At 40.4% G+C, this 17,070-nt stretch overlaps 1 pseudogene; it reads left to right on the top strand.

The window, feature by feature from the left end:
• The first annotated feature begins 7,524 nt into the window (after positions 1–7,524).
• On the top strand, positions 7,525–15,439 carry LOC129855843 (T-cell ecto-ADP-ribosyltransferase 1-like; annotated as a pseudogene).
• Positions 15,440–17,070: the final 1,631 nt, after the last annotated feature.

The raw sequence follows: 17,070 nt of genomic DNA on the forward strand, positions 1-17,070 counted from the left end.
TTGCCCTGTTTTTTTCAGATTTTAAATTAATTACCAAACTTAATTTTTTTGCTCAAGTTTATCATAATTATTTCAAAAAAGAAATGTCAGCAGTATTTTGCGGAGGGTGCACACTGACTTGACCAGGCAAAGAGTACAGAAAATACAAAACTTGCTTTAATTATTGGGTTATGATACTATACACCAGCGTTGCAGTTGTACTAAACTCCTAAGGCATAAAAGTTCTAAAATAATCAATGTCCATCATGAATTAAAATGACAATTGAACAGGTAAATAGGTATATAATAACCTATGCAGAAAGTAGGGATGGTTGTTTGAAATACTTTTACTATTCGAATAGTAACATTCATTTTTGTCTGATATCCGGATATTTGAAATACATGTGGTTTTTAAAAACCTACGTTTTAAACCTGAACACAGCTATGCGAGGGAGAAGATAGTACTTTATTGTTGCAGCTGCGGAAGAACAGGAAAGAGAGATGGGAGCGAGCAGACGGAGGGAGAGACGCCAAGGCAACTCCGCTACAGCCAACACTAGCTAGCTAACTTGCAGCGACGATGTTATTTATTATCATCCCATATAAAGGTGTCTATATTGACTGGAGTAGCATATTGGATTCGACAACACTTCCTGTAGCTTCTCAACCCAACGCTAGGCATCGCCTTTTCATGGAATCCAATGGGCTGCTATAGGATTGCCTAGCCTAGCATGCTGACTAAAAACGAACATTCATTAACAACTAGCAGTATTTCAATCTTCTCGATATGTCAGTTGGGATAATTAGGAGTACACCGCTGTATTCCATTCCTGGAATGAGGTTACGTTTTCCGAGCAATATCTCTCGCCGGCTCCGCACTGTCCTGATCGTGGCATAGCAGCATTCCGACTAGAGAGAACGTAATGAAGAGTTTGAGTTGATTTATTCTTGCTCACAGATGAAACTGAAGAAATGCAGAATTGACATTACTAATCATTGCAAAACACTAATTTAAAATACATAACACGTAATACGTGACATACATAGAATATTGAAAAATTTAAAACATTACAGGACATTTTTCATGATGGAAATTGAAATATTAAAATGATTTAAAAAATATATTATTTTTGGGAGAACCATTTAAGAGCTAGCGTTATTATACAGTCTGATAGCAGTGGGTAGAGTGGCGTTTCGCAGGCGGTTCGTACGGGCAGTTATACAGGACAGTTGGTGGCTGTTTCTCAGGAGCCTGGTGGTGCAGTTACCTCTTTTTGGAAGGAGCAGATCATGGATGGTCAAGAGTGTGCATGTCCTTCACCAGGTGCTCTGCAGCCTGCTCTCACCTGCTCTGCAGTGAGGGGAGCTGCGGTTGGACTGCTCCAACTCTGGAGATGATCCTCAAGGCCCTCTGCACCCTGTCTAGTTGGGCCTGCTGCTTTTTACTGCATCCAACTAACAGCACTCCACCGTATAACAGACAAGGTCTGACCAGTGTAGTATGTCTGTCACCACTGAGGTTAGAGTCTAGATGAAAACCAATATACTTAGTTGTTGTTACCACTGGTACTTCCTGTCCTTCTAGGATTAGTGGTGCGGGTTGTGGATGGTCTCTAGAAATAACATATCTGAATTTCCACAGACTTTTTCCCATTCAGGAGCATGTTGTTGGATGTTGCCCACTCTTCCAGCTGCTTTGCCTCCAAGCCCATGGAAATGTCCTCTTTGGTGCTGGTTAATGGTATGGCTCGGGCTACATCGTCCAGTGTCCAGTGTCACTAAAGACAACTTTTCAGGTGGACATGTGAAGGAGAAACAGATATCTTGCAACCACACCCCCTTGTGGCACATCAGAGGTGACCTCTGACCAAGGGCTGAAAGTGCCATTTGCCATCACCCTCTGCATTCTTCCTGTGGTGTAGCTGTGGAGCCAGGCCAGTAACCTTGGACACAGTTCAATGTCAGACAGATGTTGCATGAGCTTTGCGTGATCTACTCAATCAAAGGCTTTGGACATATCAGCAAGTAACACCCTCACCATTGTTGTTTTTTTGGAGTCTGTAGCTGTCAGCCAGGAGTGTGTGGCTTTAACAAGGGCGGTAGTAGTGCTGGACTTTGGTAGGTAGGCATACTGATTTGTGCACTCAGATAAAACTGTTGGCATTAGTTTTTTTTTTATGGATCTCTCCTGGATTTTTCCAAGGAATGACGTCCAGTCGGATTCTGGCTAGGCTTCAATGCTTTCAGAAAGTATTCATACCTCTTGACTTAATCCACATTTTGTTGTGTTACAGCCTGAATTCAAAATGTATTAAATATTTGTTTTCTCTCACCCATCTACACACAATACCCCATAATGACAAAGTGAAAATATGTTTTTAGAATTTTATTGCACATTTATTGAAAATGAAATACAGATATGTTTCATTTACATAAGTATTCACACCCCTGAGTCAATACTTTGTAGAATCACCTTTGGCAGCGATTACAGCTGTGTGTCTTTCTGGGTAAGTCTCTAAGAGCTTTCCATACCTGGATTGTGCAACATTTGTCCATTATTCTTTTCAAAATTCTTCAAGCTCTGTCAAATCGGTTGTTGATCATTGCTGGACAACCATTTTAAGGCCTTGCCATAGATTTTCAAGTAAATTTAAGTCAAAACTGTAACTCGCCCACTCAGGAAAATTCACTGTCTTCTTGGTAAGCAACTCCAGTGTAGATTTGGCCTTGTTTTAGCTTATTGTCCTGCTGAAAGGTGAATTCATCTCCCAGTGTCTGGTGGAAAGCAGACTGAACCAGGTTTTCCTCTAGGATTTTGCTTAGCTCCATTCCGTTTCTTTTTTATCCTGAAAAGCTCGCCAGTCCTTAATGATTACAAGCATACCCATAACATTAAAATATGGAGAGTGGTACTTACTTACTTGTGTTGTATTGGGTGTTCCCCAAACATAACAATTTGTGTTTGTTAGGGTTGCGAAAGTTCAACTGAGATAGGAACAATAGTACACCTGAACTTGGTTAAAATAATTGTTTAATTCAAAAGTTAATAAATGGCAAATACAATTTCCGTATATACGGGTTCAATGTTTCATCACACAGGATAAGACAGAGAACTGATTTGTTTCTGACAAAAATATTATATTATACTCGTGACAGGGATTAGTTCCCACTTCCGAGCCGGCCTGTCAGAGTAGAGACTGGGCGTGGTTTAGACTCACCCAGCCTATCGTTGATGTTGGCACATAGCTGGTCCCAGCTTCTTTGCGCTTTCTGGTGTCCCTTCATTGTTGCTGTGTAGATTACGCTCCTTCACCCCAGAGACTGAGGTCAGACAGTTTTATAACATTGTCTGAGATATCTGCACCTGTATACAATGGCCACTGTTCGCTCAAGGCTAACTACAGCTTCCCAGCTTCTTATCTGAGCTAACTGTTGCTTCCAGCACACACACACAGACATCCAGGCGCCCAAACAGTTTGTCAATATCAAATCACGTTTGTTATAGTATTCAATCACATATAATATAGTTGCTGATCACGTTTATAGTATTGGGTTATAGTGCATGACTCAGAACCTCACATGTTTTTCGTGTGTATAGTTTATCTGTTTTTGTCTGGTCAGCAGTCTCCTGATTCACCCCCCTCCTGTGTCTCTCTAAGATTAGCACAGTCTCGGCCACATAGTACAGCGCCCACACTACTGATACATTTGTTGCATACACACACATATTTCATACAGTACAGCGCTCTCTCTAACACACACACATTTCAGGCTGATATTCATGGTTAGACAGAGCACTGGTAAGAGTAGAGACTAATGGAAAATGCAGGTTCACAAGAGTCAGCAATTCAAACTTTAATGCATAAGAAGCCCTACTAGCTTATAGTTAGTTAAGCATGTCAAAAAACCTTATAAAACCCCCACATGTTCAGGACAAAAATGTAATTGCTTTGCCACATTTTTTGCAGTATTACTTTAGTGCTTTGTTGAAAACAGGATCCATGTTTTGGAATATTTTTTATTCGGTACAGGCTTCTTTCTTTTCACTCTGTCAATTAGGTTAGTATTGTGGAGTAACTAAAATGTTGTTGATCCATCCTCAGTTTCCTCCTATCACATCCATTAAACTATTAAACTGTTTTAAAGTCACCATTGGCCTCATGCTGAAATCCCTGAGTGGTTGCCTTCCTTCTACGGCAAATGAGTTAGGAAGGACGCCTGTATCTTTGTAGTGACCGGTTGTAAGGATACACCATCCAAAGTGTATTTCATAACTTCACCATGCTCAAACGGATATTCATTGTCTGCTTGCCCTTCTTTGCAAGACATTGGAAAACCTCCCTGGTCTTTGTCAGGGATGCAAACTAGTCACATTTCGGCGAAATTCGACGTTTTTAAACCAAAATAGGTGACCTACGTAATTCGTGTAGATCCGATGAGAACGGTTTGGGGGTGGGTTTGGATCACTACTGACGAAGGCTGAGCCAATCGTTACATAACAGCAGAATGCAGCGCAGCACGCTACTGAAGAAAGAGGAGACAACCAACTTACTAGTTACAGCATCAGCGCGCCTCTGGAAAGTCAGCTTGTCAGTTACAGCAGCAATTCCCCTGAACGATAACGAAGAGGTAACTTTAGGTGAGAAACCTGACCACGGAGCCTGGGTGAGAAGTTGATGAAGCGTACTTCATGAGCTGTAACCGAAAAACTACTGGCTTTTGGAAAGTTTGAGGTGAGGGAGAAACTGGTGAACAAGTATTAGCACTGTTAAGTATCTTGCTAGCTGGACCCGTTAGCTAGCCAGAGAAATGTTGGGCAACATTAGCCAATTTATCTGATAAATAATCGAGTTTATAGTGTGATAATTAGCTTGCTAATAAATTTAAACAGCTAACATCGTGTGAGCTAACATTAGTAACCTAACCAATTCGCTATAGTATTAACTGGTATACGACTCCTTGCCGTTGTGCCGACCCCCCCCCCCCCCTGCCAGAATTCTCCCCACCCTTCTAATTTCCTTACATTTTGTGGAAAGTCTAATACTTTCCGTGGCACACGGAGTCAAATACTTTCCATAGAACAAACTTCACGTCAGGATAGGCAACCGAAATGAATAATTAATGTATCTGTGTTATATTAAACATAGAGTTTCGGGCGACATGGGCAGCCACCCAGGGCGGCATCAAGGGGGCGCCCCCGAAAGCGGGCGCTGAAGGGCGGGTTCGCCTAGGGTGCCATACAAGCTAGAACCGCCACAGTGTAGCCCAAATATATTGTTTTTGTTGTGTTGAATTTGACAGTAACATGTGTGAGTGAGGGGGGATTATACTTTTTTTTACTCAGTGAACATTATTTTTGCACACATGTAGCAAAAATATAGTGCACTTGATCGATGTCTATAGTAGCCACTATAATAGAGCAAAAATAGAATGCCTGTTTGTTTCATTCTATTTTTACTTTAAGATTTTCCCAAGTGCAATATTTATGTATGGTCATAAGCGTTCTATTATAAAGGCTATAATGGCTAACTGGAGTGTTGTTTTTTTTCAAGTGTCATTTGCACTAGGCAACAAATAACATTGGATTGCTTTCTTTACGTTTTTTAACTGTGAGTTAGGTTCACATGAACCACTTTTTATTTTACACACAGAGACTGATCATGTAGATCATATTCTTTGTTGTTTAATTAGTTAAAACCTGCATTTCCCCCTAGCAGGGATTTTTTGCATGTTTGAATGCAACAAAAAAAAGTTTCACCTTTTTGGGACCTCACCAGTTTGCATCCCTGCTTTGTGGTTGAATCTGTGTTTGAACTTTCCAGCTCGACTGAGGGATAATTGTATGTGTGGAATACAGAGATGAGTTAGTCATTAAAAAATCATGTTAAACACTATTGTTGCACACAGAAAGTCCATGTAACTTATTATATGACTTGGGTACGTGGGACGGTCCTGGCCAACATCCAGTGAAATTGCAGAGCACGAAATTCAAAAATACTCAATTCAAATATTTAACATTCTTGAAAATATGTGTTATACATCAAAATAAAGCTTAACTTCTTGTTAATCCAGCCGCTATGTCAGATTTCAAAAAGGCTTTACGGCGAAAGCATACCATGAGTTTATCTGAGGACAGCGCCCAGCACACAAAACATTACATACAGTTACCAAACAAGTAGATTAGTCGCCAAAGTCAGAAATAGCAATAAAATGAATCACTTACCTTTGATGATCTTCATATGGTTGCACTCACAAGACTCCCAATTACACAATAAATGTTTGTTTTGTTTGATAAAGTCCCTCTTTATATCCAAATACCTCAGTTTTGTTGGCACGTTTTGTTCAGTAATCCAATGGCTCAAAGGCAGTCACAACAGACAGACGAAAAATCCAAATAGTACCGGTAAAGTTCGTAGAAACATGTCAAACGATGTTCATAATCAATCCTCAGGTTGTTTTTAGTCATAATAATCAATAATATTTCAACCGGACAATAGCTTCGTCAATATAAAGAAAAACAAGAAAGGCGCACTCTCGGCCGTGCGCAGCAAACAGGTCTGGGGACTTCCCAGGGTCCACTCACTCAGAGTGGTCTTACTCCCTAATTTTTCAGAATACAAGCCTGAAACAATTTCTAAAGACTGTTGACATCTAGTGGAAGCCATAGGAAGTGCAATTTGAGTCCTAAGTCATTGGATACTGTATAAGCATTCAATAGAAAACTACAAACATAAAAAAATCCCACTTCCTGGATGGATATTTCTCAGGTTTTCGCCTGCCATATGTTCTTTAATACTCAGACCTTTTTTTTAACAGTTTTGGAAACGTTAGAGTGTTTTCTATCCAAATCTACCAATTATATGCATATCCTAGCTTTTGGGCCTGAGTAACATGCAGTTTACTTTGGGCACGCTTTTCATCCGGAGGTGAAAATAGTGCCCCCTACCCTAGAGAGGTTAAGGACATTTTTACCTCTGAACTTATTTATGCATGCCATAACAAAAGGGTTGAATATTTATTTTATTTTTGTATTAATTTTATTTATTTTTTTAATCAAAAAACACAATTCCACTTTGCCATTATGGGGGATTGTGTGTAGGCCCGTGACCAAAAAATCTAAATTTAATACATTTTAAATTCAGGCTATAACACAACAAAATTTGGAAAAAGTCAACCATTCTGAAGGCATCTGTAATTGAGGCCACATACTGCGCTTTCTCTCCAAACCAATTCAGATAAAACAACAGCCTACTCATTGTAGCCTACACCTCATTTCGTTAACTTTTATTTCCATATTTCTTTTCCAACTTGCATTGCATCAGTGAACTCTCACTCCACTTGCTTGACATTGAGCCTCTTTGCCACTTTGATTGGCAAACATAAACAAAAAGCTACACACCTGAAGGTTCTGGTTGGCTACTGGTCTTTTTATGGGGCGCACGTGCACTTCATAGAAACTACATTAAAGAGTTGAACTTTTATTAAATGAATCATTTGAAAAGTCATGGCATATCCGGGTATGCAACAATGTCACATGGGGGGGGGGGGGTCCCTGGACCAAGTTTGTGAAACCCTGGAGAATAAAAGGGCTCCATACCAAGCCACGATCAGTATGCAAATGTGGAACGTTGCAGACAGAAATGCCATAGCATCACAGGAAGCTGCTGAGGTGAGGACGGCTCATAATAATGGCTGGAATGCGGTGAATGGTATCAAACGCATTAAAATCATGTATTTGATGTGTTCGATAGCATTCCTTTAATTCCGTTCCAGCCATTACTATGAGCCTGTCCTCCCCAATTAAGGTATTACTGGCAGACTGTCATAGATAGAGATGCCTCGATTCATGATTCAGTCGAACAACTCCGTCGATTCTATTTCATTTCCATCTACTCTAATAAAAACCAAAACTGACTAGTAAAATATGTAATGCATATTGTAGCCCTATGCAGTGCCATTGTTACACAACTCTTATCTGTCCAACTATGTTTGTTCATTACATTTAGAGCACCACACGACTCTGAAGGTATGTGTCCAAATCTTATCTTTCATGTATTATTTTGATTGTCCCATGTTATGCTTGTTAGGTTTTAGGGCCTTTTATAACAGTGAATTGTAGGCCTATAGTTTGAGTGATTAATAGTAGAACTTACTCAATTCAAACATCTGTAGGCTACTTACACTTGAGTCTAGGAACATACCACACTGAAAATATCTATGTAGTAGATGCGTCAACTTTCAGAATGATACCTGTGAGAAGGGGTACTATTTGTGAAGTTAAACATTGCCTGGACATTTTGTTATGAAAGACCCCTAAATGTTGTAAAACATACAGTAAAATTGTGTCTGTGTAAATTTAAGATTCTTGTTTGCTATTTATAACCTCACAATGTAATTTATTCTCAATTGCATTTTGTTTCTCATCTCTGATCTGTCCCATCTCCTCTCAATCCCTCATTCATTGGTCACCAGAACACACAAGGCAGCCATTGCTGGGAAAATGCAGGGCCAGAGAGAGAAGATAATCATATTGATCCTCGTTGCTGCGCTCTCTCACAGGGTAAGAGTTTTGACCAAACACATTTTTTTGTTTGTTGTAAGATTGAATTGATTGAACCCAGTTGTGGAAAAAGTACCCAATTGTCATACTTGAGTAAAAGTATAGATACCCTACCGTTAAAAATGTGGGGTCACTTAGAAATGTCCTTGTTTTCCATGAAAACATACATGAAATGAGTTGCAAAATTAATAGGAAATATAGTCAAGACGTTGACAAGGTTATAAATAATGATTTTTTATTGAAATAATAATTGTGTCCTTCAAACTTTGCTTTTGTCAGATAACCCTCCATTTGCAGCAATTCTAGCTGTGCAGACGTTCAGCATTCTAGTTGTCAATTTGTTGAGATAATCTGAAGAGATTTCCCCTCATGCTTCCTGAAGCACATCCCACAAGTTGGATTGGCTTGATGGGCACTTCTTACGTACCATACGGTCAAGCTACTCCCACAACAACTCAATAGGGTTGAGATCCCACTTTACCACCACCAAAGTGTCCCCAGACCATCACATTGCCTCCACCATGCTTGACAGATGGCGTCAAGCACTTCTCCCGTGTCTTTTAATTTTTTTTGCGTCTCACGAATGTTCTTCTTTGTGATCCGAACACCTCAAACGTAGATTTGTCTGTCCGTAACACCTTTTTCCAATCTTCCTCTGTCCAGTGTCTCTTCTTTTGCCCATCTTTTCTTTTTATTGGCCAGTCTGACATATGGCTTTTTCTTTGCAACTCTGCCTAGAAGGCCGGCATCTCGGTATCACCTCTTCACTGTTGACATGGAGAGTGGTGTTTTGCGGGTAGTATTTCATGAAGCTGCCAGTTGAGGACTTGTGAAGCGTCTGTTTTTCAAACTAGACACTAATGTACTTGTCCTCTTGCTCAGTTGTGCACCGGGGCCTCCCACTCCTCTTTCTATTCTGGTTAGAGCCAGTTTGCGTTGTTCTGTGAAGGGAGTAGTACACAGCGTTGTATGAGACCTTCAGTTTCTTGGCAATTTCTCGCATGGAATTGCCTTCATTTCTCAGAACAAGAATAGACTGACAAGTTTCAGAAGAAAGTTATTTGTTTCTGGCCATTTTGAGCCTGTAATCGAACCACAAATGCTGAATCTCCAGGTTCTCAACTAGTCTTAAGATTGACAGTTTTATTGCTTCTTTAATCAGCATACACCAGTTTTCAGCTGTGCTTACAGAATTGCAAAATGGTTTTCTAATGATCAATTAGCCTTTTAAAATGATAAACTTGGATTAGCTAACACAACGTGCCATTGGAACACAAGAGTGATGGTTGCTGATAACGGGCCTCTATACCTTATGTAGATATTCCATAACAAATCAGCCGTTTCCAGCTACAATAGTCATTTACAACATTAACAATGTCTACACTGTAACGTTCCTGACCTTATTTTCCTTTGTTTTACTTTGTTTAGTTGGTCAGGACGTGAGCTGGGTGGGTAGTCTATGTTATGTGTTTCTATGTTGGGTTAAATGTGTTGCCTGATATGGTTCTCAATTAGAGGCAGGTGTTTGACGTTTCCTCTGATTGAGAACCATATTAAGGTAGGCTGTTCTCACTGTTTGTTTGTGGGTGATTGCTCCTGTGTCTGTATGCACCACACGGGACTGTTTCGTGTTTTCGTTCGTTTGTGTAGTCTGTACCTGTTCGTGCGTTCTTCGTGTATATGTAGGTTCTCAAGTTCAGGTCTGTCTACGTCGTTTGTTGTTTTGTAGTTTGTTTAAGAGTTTTACCGTCTTCGTCTGTCTGTAAATAAATTCATTATGTCTTCATTCAACGCTGCGTTTTGGTCCGACCCTTACTCCTCCTCCTCATCCGAGGAGGAGGAATTAGACAGCCGTTACATACACTGTATTTCTGATCAATTTTATGTTATTTTAATGGACAAAAAAATTGCTTTTCTTTCAAAAACAAGGACATTTCTAAGTGACCCCAAACTTTTGAACGGTAGTGTACCTTAATAGAAAGTTACTCAAGTAAAAGTGAATGTCACCCAGTAAAATACTACTTGAGTAAAAAATAATTTGGTTTTAAATATACTTAAGTATCAAAAGTAAATGTAATTGCTAAAATATTCTTAAGTATCAAAAGTAGAAGTAAAAGTATAAATAATAAATTCCTTATATTAAGCAAAACAGACAGTACCATTTTCTTGTTTTTAAAATGTATATATACCCAGGGGCACACTCCAACACTCAGGCATTATTTGCAAAAGATGCATTTGTGTTTAGTGAGTCCACCTGACAATAGGCAGTAGGGATGACCACGAGTTCTCTTGATAAGTGCTTGAATTTCACAATTTTCCTGTCCTGCTAAGCATTAAAAATGTACTTTTGGTTCTCAGGGAAAATGTATGCAGTAAAAAGTACAATATTTTCTATAGGAATGTAGTGAAGTAAAAGTAGTCAAAAATGTAAAAAGTAAAGTATAGATACCCTAAAAAACTACTTAAGTAGTACTTTAAAGTACTTTTTTAAAAGTACTTTACACCACTGATTGAACCAGCCATACTGTAAGGACAGACTTCTGGGCCGGTTTCCCAGATCCAGAGTGAGCCTATTCCTGGACTCTCCATTGAGCATGATTTTTAGTCAAGAACTAGGCTTACTCTGGGTCTGGGAACTGGCCTTGATGTACTTCATTTGAAAAATGCTTGAATTTGAACTTGGCAAATTAGAATTGTATTGTCATAAAATATTGAGTGCTATAAATTGTTACACTGTGATACTACCTGTATTAAAAAATGTAACAATTCTCTTTAATATTACAGGTGACTCAGGCAAAGGTAATGGACATGGTTCCTAATGCCGTGGATGACCAGTACACTCACTGTCGGGAGCAGATGTTGTGGAAGGGGGTCTGCTGGAAGAAGAACTGAAAGGCAGTATAGAGTATAGTTCTGCCTGGCAGGCAAAGCAGTGTACAAAGTTAATCCCGGGAGGCGTCAAGCAACACACAGATGCATTGGTGGCTTATGGACATGGGGGAAATATGTTCAGAAAGATTTTCAACCAAGCAGTGGAGACTCAGGGTGGGAATGTCAATCTCTATAACGGCAACTTCCGGTTCAAATCCCTCCACTTCCTTCTAATGGATGCCATGAGGCTTTTGAAGACTGAGAACTGCCGAACTGTGTTTCGTGGCTCAAGCAAAGAGTATGAGGCACAAGTAGGGTCAGAAGTGCGATTTGGGAGGTTTACCACAACCAAGGCCAAACGTTCCGACGCGGAGGAAGCTGCTTCAGACAGTGGGATCCTTTTCAACATTACTTCCTGTACTGTAGTCAACATTGATGAGTACAGTTGCGTCTCAGACAGCATTGATCAGCTGATATCCCCAGCAGAGGTGTTTAGGGTGGCTGAGGTAAAGAATGTAAGCAATGAAGATCACAAGTACAGAGAGATCGTTTTGACAAGTTCAAGGACTCACAGCATTGACAGCATCCGCGACTGTTACCTCTTCCCCAGGTGAGGCCAGGTTATGTAAACGAAAAGATATGACAGCATTAAACTACCAAACAGGTGTAGACGATAGAGGTCGACCGATTATGATTTTTCAACTCCGATACCGATTATTGGATGACCAAAAAGTCGATACTGATTAATCGGCCGATTAAAAAAAAAAAAAACATGTATTTGTAATAATGACAATTACAACAATACTGAATGAACACTTATTTTAACTTAATATAATACATCAATAAAATCAATTTAGCCTCAAATAAATAATGAAACATGTTCAATTTGGTTTAAATAATGCAAAAACAAAGTGTTGGAGAAGAAAGTAAAAGTGCAATATGTGCCATGTAAGAAAGCTAACGTTTAAGTTCCTTGCTCAGAACATGAGAACATATGAAAGCTGGTGGTTCCTTTTAACATGAGTCTTCAATATTCCCAGGTAAGAAGTGTTAGGTTGTAGTTATTATAGGACTTATAGGACTATTTCTCTCTATACGATTTGTATTTCATATACCTTTGACTATTGGATGTTCTTATAGGCACTTTAGTATTGCCAAGCTTCCGTCCCTCTCCTCGCTCCTACCTGGGCTCGAACCAGGAACACATCGACAACAGCCACCCTCGAAGCAGCGTTACCCAAGCAGAGCAAGGGGAACAACCACTCCAAGTCTCAAAGCGAGTGACGTTTGAAATGCTATTAGCGCGCACCCCGCTAACTAGCTAGCCATTTCACATCGGTTACACCAGCTTAATCTCGGGAGTTGATAGGCTTGAAGTCATAAACAGCGCAATGCTTGAAGCACAACAAAGAGCTGCTGGCAAAACGCACGGAGGTGCTGTTTGAATGAATGCTTACGAGACTGCTGCTGCCTACCACCGCTCAGTCAGGCTGCTCTATCAAATCATAGACTTAATTATAACATAATAACACACAGAAATACGAGCCGTAGGTCATTAATATGGTCAAATCCGGAAACTATCATCTCGAAAACAAGTCGTTTATTCTTTCAGTGAAATACGGAACCGTTCCGTATTTCATCTAATGGGTGGCATCCATAAGTCTAAATATTCCTGTTACATTGCACAACCTTCAATGTTATGTCATAATTACGTAAAATTCTGGCAAATTAGGCGGCCGAAACCGTTGCATATACACTGACTGCGTGCAATGAACGCAAGAGAAGTGACATAATTTCACCTGGTTAATATTGCCTGCTAACCTGGATTTCTTTTAGCTAAATATGCAGGTTTAAAAATATATACTTCTGTGTATTGATTTTAAAAAAGGCATTGATGTTTATGGTTAGGTACACATTGGAGCAACGATATGCACCGCATCGATTATATGCAACGCAGGACACGCTAGATAAACTAGTAATATCATCAACCATGTGTAGTTAACTAGTGATTATGATTGATTGATTGTTTTTTATAAGATAAGTTTAATGCTAGCTAGCAACTTACCTTGGCTTACTGCATTCGCGTAACAGGCAGGCTCCTCGTGGAGTGCAATGTAATCAGGTGGTTAGAGTGTTGGACTAGTTAACTGTAAAGTTGCAAGATTGAATCCCCTGGGCATCCCGGGTGGCGCAGTGGTCTAGGGCACCAGAGACTCTGGGTTCGCGCCCAGGCCCAGGCTCTGTCGGACCGTGGGGCGACGCACAATTGGCCTAGCGTCGTCCGGGTTAGGCCGGTAGGGATATCCTTGTCTCATCGCGCACTAGTGACTCCTGTGGCGGGCCGGGCGCAGTGCATGCTAACCAGGTCGCCAGGTGCACGGTGCGGCTGGCTTCCGGGTTGGATGCGCACTGTGTTAAGAAGCAGTGCGGCTTGGTTGGGGTGTGTTTCGGAGGATGCATGGCTTTCGACCTTCATCTCTCCCGAGCCCGTACGGGGGTTGTGGCGATGAGACAAGATAGTAACTACTAACAATTGGATACCACGAAATTGGGGAGAAAAGGGGAAAATTCAACAAAATAAAATGATTGAATTCCCCGAGCTGACAAGGTAAAAATCTGTCGTTCTGCCCCTGAACGAGTCAGTTAACCCACCGTTCCTAGGCCGTCATTGAAAATAAGAATGTGTTCTTAAACTGACTTGCCTAGTTAAATAAAGGTGTAAAAAAAAAAAAAAAAAAAAAGATTTCCGATTGTTATGAAAACTTGAAATCTGCCCTGATTAATCGGTCGACCTCTAGTAGACGACACAAGAGTCAAGTGGTTTTAAAATGTCTACCTTATTCTTTGGAAAATGAACGTCTGTCTTTGTCGGTTTGTCTCACCAGATCTCCTACAAGTACGAGTCCTCCATCAATCATCCCTAAAGGCTCCTCTACTCAATGGCTTGGCAGTAGCCTGTCTGTTCTTGTGGTTGTATCTCTCTCTATCTCCCTGATCACCAGGACTGATCATCTCTGATAAACTAAAGTGTTGAATGCCAATAGATGCGGTAAAGAAGTCAATGGAACGCAGACCGTGGGGGATAGAAGGACGCACATTCATCCAATCTGATCTAACAAAATAGATATTTGTCAAATTATCATTTTTTTATGTATTGTAACATGCCTTGAATGTGCTTACTAAAGTTTGATTTGGATCTGTCTGTTTTCACGGCATAACATTTAGAAATAGTCCATTTTCAGGTTTAGTAGAAGTGACTGCTAAAGGCTAACTCCCATTCGTATAGACTGGTAGCATAGCTAGCATAGAGAAATCGATGGTGGTAGTAAGTCGTTTTTTAACTGTAATGCTTTTTCTTGGTGATGATGACATCAACATGTATTCGGGTTGACATCCATACCAGCATTATTCTCAGATTTTTACCTCAACATAGTGTGAAACACACAAACAATAGCCTAAATGTAGGCTAATTTTGCTTGTGGCCATTGAGGAGATTCTGAATCTTTTCCCCAAGACATCTTTTCCCCCATGCGTTTCCATGGCGTTTCCATTGTTTTGGTTGAGTTCCAATGACCTCTTCACTGCATCTTTTGAAAAGGACAAACACACACACAGACACACACACTTGCATGTATGTAATATCAGTGCACACAGACACATTGATATTCATCAAATGTGACAAAGCGCCAACCTGTCAAACCCCTCTTAGCATAATGATATTCTCCTGAAAAATGTATTTCTTTGCATTTTATTGTTTTTGTAAAAACAAATATCATGGTTAATAGATATTAGAAAATACGTTTTAAACATTGTGGTATGCATTTAGCACATATTTTGGTATCACAACAATTGACTGTGGGTGGTGTCCAGTTTTCATAGATGTAATTTAATTTTCCTCTTGTTTTGTTATCGAAAAAAGAAACAAGTTGAGCATTTTTGAGTGTTGTATAGGACACCTTTTGCATCTACGCATTGAGATGGGGTGAGAGGGAGTGATTGATTTATTAAATGTTTAGATAATTAAAAGTAGTAAGCTTTTCCAGCTGGAAATGACTTTACTAACATTGGGGTGATAAGCATGTACATTGAATTAATGATGTAAGGCTCATAACCTGACAGTCCAGACAAACAGTATGTATGACCTCGTAATATTTAGGTTGTGTAATATGTCTGAGGGGAAATGACTGTCATACCTATGAGGGATGTGGACAGAGAGTGCCCTTTCTCCAAGCTCAAGCCATGCTCAAAATCACAGTAGCACAAGCCTTTAGGTCTTAGTTACAAAGTTTTTGCACTGACTCAATCACAGCTGGAGCAACACATGTTTTGGCTAATATTTCATCCTTATCCTGGAACCTCCATGTTGTTCAGACTTTTGTTCCTACCCAGCACCAGCTCACTGGATACAACTAATCAACCGATCATAAAACCCTTGATTAGTTGAATCAGATGTTTTAGCACTGGACTGGAACTAAAACCTGCACACACTGTCCCCTGGACCAGAATTGAAGAACAATTAATTTGAGTGTTGCCTCATTGAAGCACATGGGAGTTTCTGCAAAGAAGAGTTGAGGTCAAGCCTGCCTTACAACTGTGGTGCAAATATCAATACGCACAGGACCTGGTATAACTGACGTAACTGACTGTTCTGGGAATTACGGTTTCAACTTGTTCACCCCTTTTTTTCTAAAACATATGCCAATCACTTGCTGGTTTTAACTATGCTACTCTGTATTATCTGTCGTCAATACTCCTCTATGCCACACCCTGCTGCCTGCTACATTAGATAAACACAGAATGATCCACAAGCCATATTACTATACCCACATACACTGAGTGTACATAAACGACCGATGGCGCCGGAGGGTGGGGCTGCCGTCTTATCGGCTCTCAACCAATCATGCTACTTTGTTTGTTTTTTTGCGTTGTTCGTAACTTGTTTTGTACATAATGTTGCTGCTACCGTCTCTTATGACCAAAAAGAGCTTCTGGACATTAGAACTGGGATTATTCATCTCAAATTGGACGAGGAGTTCTTCATGGAGTCGGACGCGAGGGATATACTACAGACACCTGACCAGGCCCCGATTCCTGGGATTCGCCAGAGAAGGAAAGGAGATCTTGAGGAAAAAGATCAGGGTGCCTTGCGAGGATCAGGCGACGAGTGGCTAGTCTGCCCTTTCCTTCCATTCTGCTAACCAACGTTCAATCGCTGGAAAATAAATGGGACGGACTGAAAGCACGTATATCTGTTTGCAATGTATTTTATTTTTCAATAACAAACTCCAAAGCAAATCCAGGGAAGAAAATGTGGTTTATTCAGAGAGGACCATTCAACATGTTATGTTGGGAGTCAGATGTTCAGTCTCCCCTATCTTCAGATGTTCCCCACCGAACAAAGGAACAGGATGCCATTTATAACCCCCCACCCTAGCCTGGGGTTGACCAATCAGAAGTCCTTGCAGGACAACTTGGCCAATGGCCAAATAACAAGTATCCCACTCCAGACTCACCACTGACACCCATCTCCAAAAGGACACGGTTGATGAATCTTATGATATCCCCTATCATGTAACCATCGGATTTTAGCACACTTGATAACCTGGATGAGGATGAGAAAAATAACCAGAACTCCCACTATTGGGAGTATCATGCTCACC

The sequence above is a fragment of the Salvelinus fontinalis genome, chromosome 5, assembly GCF_029448725.1.
Source record: "Salvelinus fontinalis isolate EN_2023a chromosome 5, ASM2944872v1, whole genome shotgun sequence".
NCBI lineage: Eukaryota > Metazoa > Chordata > Actinopteri > Salmoniformes > Salmonidae > Salvelinus > Salvelinus fontinalis.